The sequence below is a fragment of the Myotis lucifugus genome, unplaced genomic scaffold (assembly GCF_000147115.1).
Source record: "Myotis lucifugus unplaced genomic scaffold, Myoluc2.0 scaffold_1221, whole genome shotgun sequence".
Taxonomy (NCBI): domain Eukaryota; kingdom Metazoa; phylum Chordata; class Mammalia; order Chiroptera; family Vespertilionidae; genus Myotis; species Myotis lucifugus.
The window spans coordinates 62,397-74,667 of record NW_005872269.1 but is presented as its reverse complement, the minus strand read 5'-3'; the positions used below and the strand labels follow the sequence as shown (position 1 = coordinate 74,667).

The 12,271-nt window shown below is 48.3% G+C and overlaps 1 pseudogene; it reads left to right on the top strand.

Annotated features, from left to right (window-relative positions):
- The first annotated feature begins 1,877 nt into the window (after positions 1-1,877).
- Positions 1,878-11,685, top strand: LOC111824342 (annotated as a pseudogene).
- Positions 11,686-12,271: the final 586 nt, after the last annotated feature.

Genomic DNA, 12,271 nt, shown 5'->3' with positions numbered 1-12,271 from the left:
GAATGTTACGTTTGTCAGAGGGGGTGATTTAACAGTCTTGGGAGGATAGCCGTGTTCAAATACAATCAATACATCCAAACAAAAGCTTTTAGTGAATTCAAAAACGCAGGCAAGAAGTGTGTTCAATAATAGATCAATGAGTACGGTCCCAGTCCACAAATAACTGCGGAGAATACCAAAGAGGCTCGTCCTGACTCTGCAGACCTTTTCGTGGACTCTGAGGGACAAAGCCTGTGGCCGCCTGAATTATGTTTCTGTGCAAAAGTTGCCCAGTTTATTTTTCAAAATTCTATTTTGCATCCCAAAGGGACTGCCGGTTCCGAGTGGTACGGATTCCCTTTATAATTGGGCTGGGTGCGTTCGTGGCCTTGAGACCATCCATGGACAAGTGCAGCCTGACTGAGGGAGGGGTCTTTCAAAAGTCTTTTGTTCCCTGGCCGGGTAGCTCAATGGTTAGAGCGTCATCCCGATATGCCAAGATTTCGGGCTCAATCCTCAGTCAGGGCACATGCAGAAATCAAGCAATGAGTGGGTGAAGGGGTGCAACAGCAAATAGATGTCTTTCTCCCTCCCTCCCTCTCTCTCTCTCTTCTATATATATAAAAGTCTAAGCGGCCATTATGACCAGAACAACTGGTCGACCAGTCACTATGACATGCACTGACCACCAGGGGGCAGACGCTCAATGCAGGAGCTGCCCCCTGGTGGTCAGTGCGCTCCCACAGGGGAGCGCTGCTCAGCCGGAAGCCCTGAGCCAGGCTCACGACTGGCGAGCGCAGTGGTGGTGGTGGGAGCCTCTCCTGCCTCCACGGCAGTTGGACATCCGGGCTGAGGGACCCCCCGAGTGCATGAATTTTGTGCACCGGGCCTTTAGTACATACATACATACCAAACGATAAACACAATACTTTGTTTTGTAATCCTCACTCAAGGATATTTTTTTCCCATTGATTTTTTAGAGAGAGTGAAAGGGGGAGAGGAGGGTGGGAAGGAGAGAGAGAGAGAAAAAGAGAGAGAGAAACATCAATATGAGAGAGACACATCGATTGGCTGCCTCCCACTCATGTCCCCACTGGTCTAGGGATTGAACCTGCAACTGAGGTATGTACCCTTGACCGGGAATCGAACCTGAGACCCTTCAGTCCATAGGCTGACACTCTATCCAGCTACGGCTGTTTGGTGTACTTTTCTATATGCATGTTAGAGTTTACAACAAAAGAGTTGTTTTTTAAAAAGTTTTTTTATTATTTTTGTAATCAGAGAGGGAGAGAGAGAGAGAGATAGAAACATCAATGATGAGAGAATCATTGATCGGCTGTCTCCTGCATGCCCCCCACTGGGGATCAAGCCCACAATCCGGGCATGTGCCCTTGACTGGAATTGAACCCGGGACCTTTCAGTCCACAGGCCTATGCTCTATCCACTGAGCCAAACTGGCTAGGCTAGGGCAACAAAATAAGTTTTGAAAAGAGGAGTATTTACCAGCAAGGAAACATATCCCCGAAGTATCGTAAAGTGAAAAAAGTTTGCCAAACTACTTATGTGGCATGGTCTTTATGTCACTGTCCAAGTATATATTTACACATGGTTATAGAAATTAAATGATCTGAAGTGATAGAAAGCAAGGTGATACAGTCCTCAGTCCCGGATGCAATTGCCAATGTTTTATATTCCGTCTGTTTGTGCCTGTGTGTTTTCTGAGTTTTCTGTAATAAGCCTTTATTGCTTTTCTAATAAGAAATAAAGTCATTGTACAGTATTGGCCTGGCAATAAACTAACAGATCAATAGAACCGAATAGAAAACTGAGAAAGAGATTCAATAGGAATAAGAATCTGAAGTGTGATAAAGGTGGGATTTCAAGTCAACGGGGAGAGAATGGGTAATCGGATACATCTCGTTGGTTCAGCTGACGAACAATTTGGAAGATCAAGGTGAGTTCCATCTCATACCATAAGCCCCCCAACAAGCCGCTATGTTATTTGAATGCAAACGAAAAGCTTTAGGCCTCCCCTAAGTACGAATGTAAATTTAGAAGAAAATAAAAGCAAACTGTTCCATCATTTTGGAGTAGAGAAGGCACTTTTTAACCTAGTATCAAAATCGGCATGCACACAGGTGGACAGATGTGACAATGAGGTCAAGGTTCGATTCCCAGTCAGGGCACATGCCCAGGTTGCAGGCTCGATCCCCAGGAGGGCGTGCAGGAGGCAGGTGATCCATAATTCTCATCATTGATGTTTCTAGCTCTCTCTCCCTCTCACTTCATCTCTGATATCAATACAAATATATTTTAAAGAATAAATAAATAAAATAATTAAAAATAAAATAAATACCTACCACATAAGGTCCTAAGAACCACAGCTCTAAAATACCTAGGGCCCTAGCTGGTGTGGCTCAGTGGATAGAGCACCAGCCTGGGGACCGAAGGGTCCCGGGTTCGATTCCGGCCAAGGGCACATGCCCGGGTTTCGGGCTCGATCCCCAGTAGGGGGAGTGCAGGAGGCAGCCGATCAGTGATTCTCTCTCATCATTGATGTTTCTACCTCTCTCTCCCTCTCCCTTCCTCTCTGAATCAATAAAAATATATTAAAAAAAAAAAGAAAACACCTAGGAATAAATTTAGCAAGAAATGTGGCATGAGAAAACTCTACCTTGCTAGAAGGTATAAAAGAAAACCCAGCAACAGGGAGAGCCTGGTAGAGGGAGTGGGGTTTCCCCTCTGCAGCTTTGCTTACATTTAAGAAGAGAGAGAATCTAAATATTTGTGGAGCGATGGAGCCTCTGACTGGTGATGTGCAGCGACTTGAAAGGATGGACAGCTCTGCACGTACTTTCTCGTGCAGGGAAGACCTCTCTGCTATTTCCTCTCTCACAGGCCGGGCCTGGGGGACAGGAGATGCTGCGCTTCGGTCGGACCCTGTTTCGCAGGAAATGACACGCACGCACGTGATCTCCCTTCTGCTGCCCCTCCATGCACACCCTGGTGCTCTAGCCCAGGGGTGGGCAAACTTTTTGACTCGAGGGCCACAGTGGGTTCTTAAACTGGACCGGAGGGCCGGAACAAAAGCATGGATGGAGTGTTTGTGTGAACTAATATAAACTCAAAGTAAACATCATTACATAAAAGGGTACGGTCTTCTTTTTTTTTTTTTAGTTTTATTCATTTCAAACGGGCCGGATCCGGCCCGCGGGCCGTAGTTTGCCCACAGCTGGTCTAGCCTCACCTTCTGCCCTCATACGGGGACCTGCTGACCAGCTTCCAGTCTCCTCGCCTCGTGGCCGGCCAGGCCCCCAGCCCCAGCCCGGGCTCTGTGCGGGAGCCCTGAGTGAGGCTGTGGCAGACACGGCCAGGCCTGCGAGTTCATGGCCGGTCCTCTGACCCAGAAGGCACATGGCGCTGCTTGCTCACATGGTTGCAGTGTGACTGCAACAGGCCATGTCCGGCCATCACTTAATAATCAGAGGACGCGACAGCAATGAGGCCTTGCGCTGCAGGAAGAAACTGTCCAGTGAGCCCAGGTGCTATTAGCTAGGGAAACAGAACAGCATTTATTTTTTTAATCCTCACCCAAGGATATTTTTCCATTGATTTTTAGAAAGAGTGGAAGGGAGAGGGAGAGAGAGACAAACATCGATGCGAGAGAGACACATCGATTGGTTGCCTCCTGCACGCACCCGGACCAGGGCTGGGGAACCTGTAACCAAGGTATGTGCCCTTGACCAGGATCGAACCCGGGACCCTCAGTCCTCAGGCTGATGCTCTATCCACTGAGCCAAACCAGCGAGGGCCAGTTGATTAAAAACACAGCCCTAGCCGGTTTGGCTCACTGGATGGAGCATCAGCCTGTGGACTGGAGGGTCCCGGGTTTGATTCTGGTCAAGGGCACATGTCCGGGTTGCGGGCTCGATCCCCACATGGGAGTGTGCAGGAGGCAGCTGATCAGTGATTCTCTCTCATCATTGATGTTTCTACCTCTCTCTTCCTCTCTGAAATAATAATTTAAAAAAAGGATTCCAACCTTTAAAAAGCAAATAAACAAACAAAATCCACAGATTTTGGACTGCCAGGGTTGAAATCCAGGTTCTACATCTAGCTCGTTGTGTGACCTTTGACAAGTTACTTAACCACTCTGTGCCTGTTTTCTTCTCTGTAAAATACTACCGCACCAAAAGACTAGTATGATAATACTAGAGGCCTGGTGCATGAAATTCATGCACAGGACGGGGGCAGGGGGAGGGGAAGGATCCCTCAGCCCAGCCTGCACCCTCTCCAATTTGGGACCCCTCGGGGGATGTCCGACTGCCTCTCACAATCCGGGACCACTGGCTCCTAACCGCTCGCCTGCCTGCCTGCCTGATCGCCCCTAACCCCTCTGCCTGCCTGCCTGATCACCCTTAACTGCTCCCCAGCTGGCCTGATCGCCCCTAACCACCTCTGCCTCGGCCCCGAACCCGGGACCCAGGATTCCCTCCTTGGGCCGGTCACAGGCACCCAGGACCCGGGCTTCCCTCCCTCTGGCCAGCTACAGGCACCCAGGACCCGGGCCGACTTCACCCGGGCCAGCTGCAGCCGCAGGGGACCGTGGGTGGGTGGCTTCCCCCAGGCCGCAGCTGCAGATGCCCGGGACCACGGGGTGGGCGGCTTGTCCCTCTCCCGGGCCGCAGGCTGTGGCCCCTTTAAGACCCCACCTCCACCTGCTCAGGGCTGATGCCCATCCTGTATTGCTGAGTGAGAAAGCAAAAGGAGGAACAGTGTGTTTAACATGTTTGTTGTTGAAAACACACAGGAAAATGCATTTTCAAAGTCTACAAGGATGTATGCTCAAGGGCGCATGGTGGTTACCAGGGGCTGGTTCTCCCAGGCACAGGTGTGGAAGGAGGATGTGGAGGACCGATCACTTTCACTGTTTCCCTGGGTCTAGACCAGGGGTGGGCAAACTTTTTGACTCGAGGGCCACAATGGGTTCTTAAACTGGACCGGAGGGCCGGAACAAAAGCATGGATGGAGTGTTTGTGTGAACTAATATAAATTCAAAGTAAACATCATTACATAAAAGGGTACGGTCTTTTTTTTTTTTTTAGTTTTATTCATTTCAAACGGCCGGATCCGGCCTGCGGGCCGGGCCGTAGTTTGCCCACGGCTGGTCTAGACACTCAACACTTAGTGTAGTTTGACATTTTCACAGCAACCATGTGCAACTTGGCTATCCTATAAAATAAAAGGCTAATATGCAAATCGACTGAATGGCGGAACAACCGGTCACTGTGATGCGCACTGACCACCAGGGGGCAGATGCTCAACGCTGGAGCTGCCCCCTGGTGGTCAGTGTGCTCCCACAGAGGGAGTGTCGCTCAGCCAGAAGCAGGGCTCATGGCTGGCGAGTGCAGCGGTGGTGGCGGGAGCATCTCCTGCTTCCGCAGAAGAGCTAGGGATGTCCGACTGCCGGCTTAGGCCCGCTCCCCAGAGGCCCGAGTAAGCCGACAGTCGGACATCCCCTGAGGGCTCCTGGACTGCAAGAAGGCGCAGGCCAGGCAGAGGAACCCCCTGACCCCTGTCAGCCGAGTGCAGATTTTTGTGCACCAGGCTTCTAGTTTAAAAAAAAGATTTTATGCCCAGCCAGCGTGGCTCAGTGGTTGAACATCAACCTATGAACCAGGAGGTCACGGTTCGATCCCTGGTCAAGAACACATGCCCGGGTTGCAGGCTCGATCCACAGTAGGGTGTGCAGGAGGCAGCCGATCCATGATTCTCTCTCATCATTGATGTTTCATTCTCTCTCTCTCCCTCTTCCTTCCTCTCTGAAATCAATACAAATGTATTTAAAAAACATAAAAAATAAAGATTTTTTTCAACAAGCATCAAATCATAGGAAAATATTTACACCACTTACGTCAGACAAAGGGTTAAAGCAATATCTCTAAGTGTTTATGAATAGAAAAAGCAGTTGAAGAGAATACAATAAAACAGCAACAGTGGTTATTCCTAGAGGAGGCTTAATGGGATATTTTAATTTCGTTCTTTATACCCGTTCCTATATTTTCCAAACATTTAGCAATAAAAATACATTGCACTTTCCTAGTCAGAAAAATACGATTTTTTAAGTTGAAGGGAACTATAACAATAAAAACAGATAATTAAAAGAGAAGATATGGAAGGAAATAAGAAGGCTAAAAAGGTTTGCAAGGATAGAAGGTAAAATGAGAACATTTGAAAAGGAAAGATAGCCATGGCTGGGGGGCTGAGTTGGGTGGAGTGTCATCCTGTACACCAAAAGGTCGTGGGTTCGATTCCCAGTCGGGGTGCCTACAGGGATATTTCTCTCACACATTGATGTTTCTGTTTCTCTCTCCCTTCCTCTCTCTAAAAAAATAAATCAATAAAAACATATCCTCGAGTGAGGATAAAAATAATAATAATAATAAATTATAAATAAGCCCGACAAGCGTGGCTCAGGGGTTGAGCATCGACCTATGAACCAGGAGGTCACGGTTCGATTCCTGGTCAGGGCACATGCCCGGGTTGCGGGCTCGATCCCCAGTAGGGGGCGTGCAGGAGGCAGCCGGTCAATGATTCTCTCTCCTCATTGATGTTTCTCTGTCTCTCCCTCTCTCTTCTTCTCTGAAATAAAGAGAAAGCCCCAAGGTGCCCCCCTGCTCACCGCAGGCCAGCCAAGGGTGCTGCCGGCACAGCAGGGCAGCCTGACACTGACAGTGAGTCTCAGCCGTCTTCCTCGCACCCAGACCCCAGACCACAGCCCCAGCCTGAGCCTCACCCTCTGAGCCTCTGTGCTGCCCGGAGCCTTCAGCCAGCTCCACAGGGCCCAGCGCTGCTGCCTGGAGATGCATTTGTGGTTATTAGTTAATTTTAGGGTGACGTCCCTCCCTAAATTACAAAGAAGTCCTTAAACGTATGGCTGTAGTCAGCCCTGGACTGGCTGTTGCTGGTGACAGCAATGTCAGGGGATGAGAGCAGTGTTTCTTTTTCTTTATTTGGATCTTTTTAGAGAGAGTGGAAGAGAGAGGGAAAGACAGAGAGAAACATCGATGTGAGAGAAACACATGGATTGGTTGCCTCCTGCACGCGCCCCGGGCCAGTAAGGAGCCTGCAACCGAGGTACGTGCCCTTGACCGGAATCGAACCCGTGACCCTTCGGTCTGCAGGCTGACACTCTATGCATTGAGCCAAACTGGCTAGGGCAGGGGTCCTCAAACTTTTTAAACAGGGGGCCAGTTCACTGTCCCTCAGACCGTTGGAGGGCTGGACTATAGTTTAAAAAAAAAAATATGAACAAATTCCTATGCACACTGCACCTATCTTATTTTGAAATAAAAAAAAACAAAAGGGGAACAAATACAATATTTGTATTTGCATGTGGCCCGCGGGCCATAGTTTGAGGACCCCTGGGCTAGGGCAATAATAAAAATATATATTTTTAAAAAAAGATTGAAATCATAGCAAGTATTTTTTCCAGTAACAATGGAATGAAACCAGAAATCAATAGCAGAGGGAAAACTAGAAAAAATCCACAAACGGATGGAAATTAAACAACACACTTTTAAACAACCGATGGGTCAAAGAATAAATCACAAGGGAAATCAGAAACTACCTCGAGACCAATGAAAAGAAAAACACAATATTCCAAACCTTATGAGACGCAGTGGAAGCGGCGCTAAGGGGGAATTTAGAGCTATGAAATGTTCGCATTAAAAAAGAAGAAAGGGCTCAAATCAACAACCTCACTTCATACCTCAAGCAACTAAAAAACAAGAATACACTAGACCCAAGCTAGCAGAGGAAGGAAATAATAAAGATTAGAGCAGAGATAGTAAACAAAACAGAGCATAGAGAAACAATAGGAAAAAAAGTCAACAAAATGAAGAGTTAGTTTTTGAAAAGATCATCAAAACTGACAAACCCTTAGCTATAGGAACCAAGGGGGGTGGGGGTATGGAGGGGAGAGAAAACTCCAATAATTAAAATTAGAAGTGAAAGAGGAGGCATTACAGCTGATTTCACAGACATAAAGATTATAAGAGAATATTGTGAGCAGTTATACACCAACGATTTGGATAACCTAAAAGAAATGAGTAATTCCTGGAGATACACACCTACCCAGATTGGAATATGAAGAAACAGAAAAATTGGGAAATGTAATGTATAGCATGGTGACTATCTATAATAATAAAAGCGTAATATGCTAATTAGACTGGACAGCCAAACAACCTTCTGGACGTCCTTCCGGATGAAGCTGCAGCGGTGGGGGCTGAGGCAGAGGCGGTTAGGGGTGATCAGATGGGCAGGTGAGCAGTTAGGGGCGATCAGACAGGCAGGCAGAGTGGTTAGGGGTGATCAGGCAGGCAGAGTGGTTAAGGGTGATCAGGCAGGCAAGCAGAGTGGTTAGAGGTGAGCAGGCAGGCAGAGTGGTTGGGGTGATCAGGCAGGCAGGCAGAGTGGTTAGGGGCAATCAGGCAGGCAGGCAGGCAGGCCAGTGGTTAGGAACCAGTGGTCCCGGATTGTGAGAGGGTGCAGGTCGGGCTGAGGGACCCCACCCTCCCTGCACGATTTCGTGCATGGGGCCTCTAGTCCTATATAATAAAGAGCTAAGATGTAAATGGTCCTCAAGTCTCTCCCACCCGGGCCGGGGGACCTGAGACTGCATCCTCCCACTCCCTTACCCCCCACCCCCGCCCTGCAGGACTTGATGAAGGTGGAGCCAGCTGGGTCTGGGTCTTGGGCGATTTCGAGGTGTGCGTGGGTGGGTGGGGACTTGACTCTGGGTCCGGCGGTGTGGGGAGCCGATATAGGGTTAAGCCTCAGACTGACCTGTTAGCAAAATCACAAACAAGTCTTCTTCTGAGTCTTAAACAACCCAGTCCGAGAGGTGGCTGCTGATTTACACGCGCTGTCATTTAAAAAATAAAAATGGGGGAATTTGCTGGAAGCCGGTCCACCCTTGCGTGCTTGACACAGTCGTTACAGGGAAGAAACATCTGCACAGCTTATGTTTCAAGGGACCTGGCGTATATGACATATGTTTGCTCCCCCTCTTAGCGCTATGTGTTTTAACCAGGACCACCTCCCCCAGAAAGGTTGTTTCCCCAGGTTAGGGGTTAACAGGACTAAGGAAGAGAATAAATCAGTAAATCCCCCTAGTGTTACAGAAATACCATGTACTACTTATGAAGAACTTGGTCTAAGACTGTTGGCAATAAATTTGGGACTTGTTGGGCCCGCATCCCCAGGGGTCTGCCCACCAGGGAAAGCACCAAAGCCTATACCCCTGGAGACCCACTGACACAGAGCAGTCCCCGGGAAGGCAAGCAGCGAGGCTGGGAGGACATAACCTTTACTGGGTAGGATAATCTCCTTCAGTCACTTCCTTGTAGCTTATCAGTAGAGCAGTGACCTTGGAATAGCCCTTGTAATGGAACACAGAGATTAACCTAGACAAGATTAAAATCAACAGAACTAGATAGAGACAGGATTTTTGGCAAAGGTCAGATAAGAAACAAGGAACTGTAGAACGTTACCCAAAACATACATATGATGTGATTATAGAGGCATGCTTATAGGATCAAATGATATAAATACAGATGTAACAGGACAATAAGGAGAGAACCCAACCATGATGATCAACTGAACACTGCCTCCATGTCATTCCTTCATCGCCGACTCTGTGCACAACTATGGGAACCCCTGGACCTGTTGGGGCTGGACCCCAACACTGTGGTGCACCCCAGACTCTGACAGGAGGAAGATTTTCATATACATTTTACTAATTTTCTTTCATCTCTGACACTCCTATTATAGAGAAAGGGCAAATAGCAACATTAAAATATTTCCTCTAATTAATTCCCTTTTAATGTGCACAAATTTCGTGCACTGGGCCACTAGTAGTTAATAATACTATAGTTCATATTTAAAAGTTGCTAAGAGAGCAGATCTTGAAGTCCTCATCACAAGAAAAAAAAAGTTGTGGCCCTGGTTGGGTAGTTCAGTTGGTTAGAGCATCATCCTGAAACACCTAGGTTGTGGGTTCGATCCCTGGTCAGGGCACAAACAAGAAGCAACAAATGAGACCTAGCTGGTGTGGCTCAGTGGATAGAGTGTCAGCCTGCGGACTGAAGGGTCCCGGGTTCGATTCTGGTCAAGGGCACATGCCCAGGTTGCGGGCTCGATCCCCAGTGGGGGGCATGCAGGAGGCAGCTGATCAATGATTCTCTCTCATCATTGATGTTTCAATCTCCCTCTCCCTTCCTCTATAAAATCAATAAAAAAAATTTTTACAAACCTCCCAACAAAGCCTAAAAGCAGATGGTTTCACTGGAGAATTTTACCAAATATTTAAAGAAGAATTGAAGGATGGAGAGGGTCTAATATATGGTATGGAAGATGGTTTGAATTTGGGTGGTAGGCGCACACTGCAATACACAGATCTTGTATCACAGAAATGGACACTTGAAACCTATGTGGTCATATTAGCCAATGTCACCCAATACATTTAATAAAAAAAAATTTTTAATAAAATTAAAAAACAAACAAAAATAGAATTAACACCGAACCTCCTCAAACTCTCCCAAAACAGTTAAGTGGAGGGAATACTCCCAAACTCATTCTCTGAGCCCAGCATTACCCTGATACCAAAGCCAGACAAAGACACTACAAGAAAACCACAGGCCAATATCCCTGAAGAACTCTGATGCCAAAATCCTCAACAACATACTTGCCATCAAAGTCAGCAGCATCTTAAAAAGCTTAGCCCTAGACGGTTTGGCTCAGTGGATAGACCATCGGCCTGTGGATGGCTCCCGGGTTCGATTCCAGTCAAGGGCACATACCTTGGTTGCAGGCTCCTCCCCCGCCCGGTCCCTGGTCAGGGCTTGTGCAGGAGGCAACCAATCGAGGTGTTTCTCTCACACCGATGTTTCTCTATCTTTCCCTCTCTCTTCCATTCCCCCTAAAAATCAATGGGAAAATATCCTCGAGTGCACTCGAAGGTCCCGGATCTGTCTCTGGCTTCAACAGTGTTTGGACAGAACAGACCCAGGGACGCCCCCACTTCCAGCCTCCGACCCCTCTCCTGCGTCTCATCCAGCCGCCACCTTCAGAACCACCTCCGGGACCGGCCAACACACCGTTTGTTCGTTTTTCTACCTTAACTCCTTATTGTTGAATAACCAGGAGCTCCCAAATTCGTCAGAATTATTCCCTGAGGTGGAGGCACCGTCACCCGCCTGGCCAGCCTGCATCTGCGGGCCTCGCACACCTACCTCTCTCGGGGCTACTATTTCGACCTGAGGATGTGGCTCTGGGGTGAAGTGCGAGGGCGCTGAGCATCTCTTAAAGTTGCAAAACGAACGTGGCGGCCGCATCCTCTTCCAGGACGTGCAGAAACCTTCCCAGGATGACTGGGGCAGAACTCAGGACGCCAGGGAAGCCGCCCTGGCCTTGGAGACGAACCTGAACCAGGCCCTTGGGGAGCGGCAGGCCCCGGGTTCTATCCGTGCTGACCCTCATCTCTGCGACTTCCTGGAGAACCACTTCCTGGATGAGGAGGTAAAACTGACCAAGAAGATGGGCGACCACCTGACTAACATCCGCAGGCTGGCCGCCCCCCAGGCTGGGCTGGGAGGGTATCTTTTCGAAAGGCTCCCCCTCAAGCACGACTAGAGCCTTTGGAGCCCAGAGGCTTTCAGAGGCCCTTCTGCATCCCCTAGGGCAGGGGTGGGCAACCGCTGGCACGCGTGCCAAACACGGCACGCCAGTAACTTTTGCTGGCACGCGAAACCCTCTCTTATAATCTTCCATTTACAATTTTTTTAAAAATATATTTTATTGATTTTTTTACAGAGTGGAAGGAAGAGGGATAGAGAATTAGAAACATCAAAGAGAGAGAAATCTCAATCAGCTGCCTCCTGCACACCGCCTACTGGGGATGTGCCCACAACCAAGGTACATGCCCTTGACCGGAATCGAACCTGGGACCCTTCAGTCCGCAGGCCGACGCTCTATCCACTGAGCCAAACCAGTTAGGGCACAATTTTTTTCTTAATATCGACTTTTTTATTTTTCAGATAAATTCAGTGTAGGTGCATCTTAGATAAATAAATAATTTTACATAACAAGTTATCTTAAAGACCATAGACATGGATGGACGAGAGAGAGGAAGAGCAATTTCTATGCCTCTGCCTTAACTCTCCCTGCCTTCCTAGATCCGACCAGTGCTTTGGTTTCATCCACATACGCTTGTGAATCTTTGTTCTCAGAG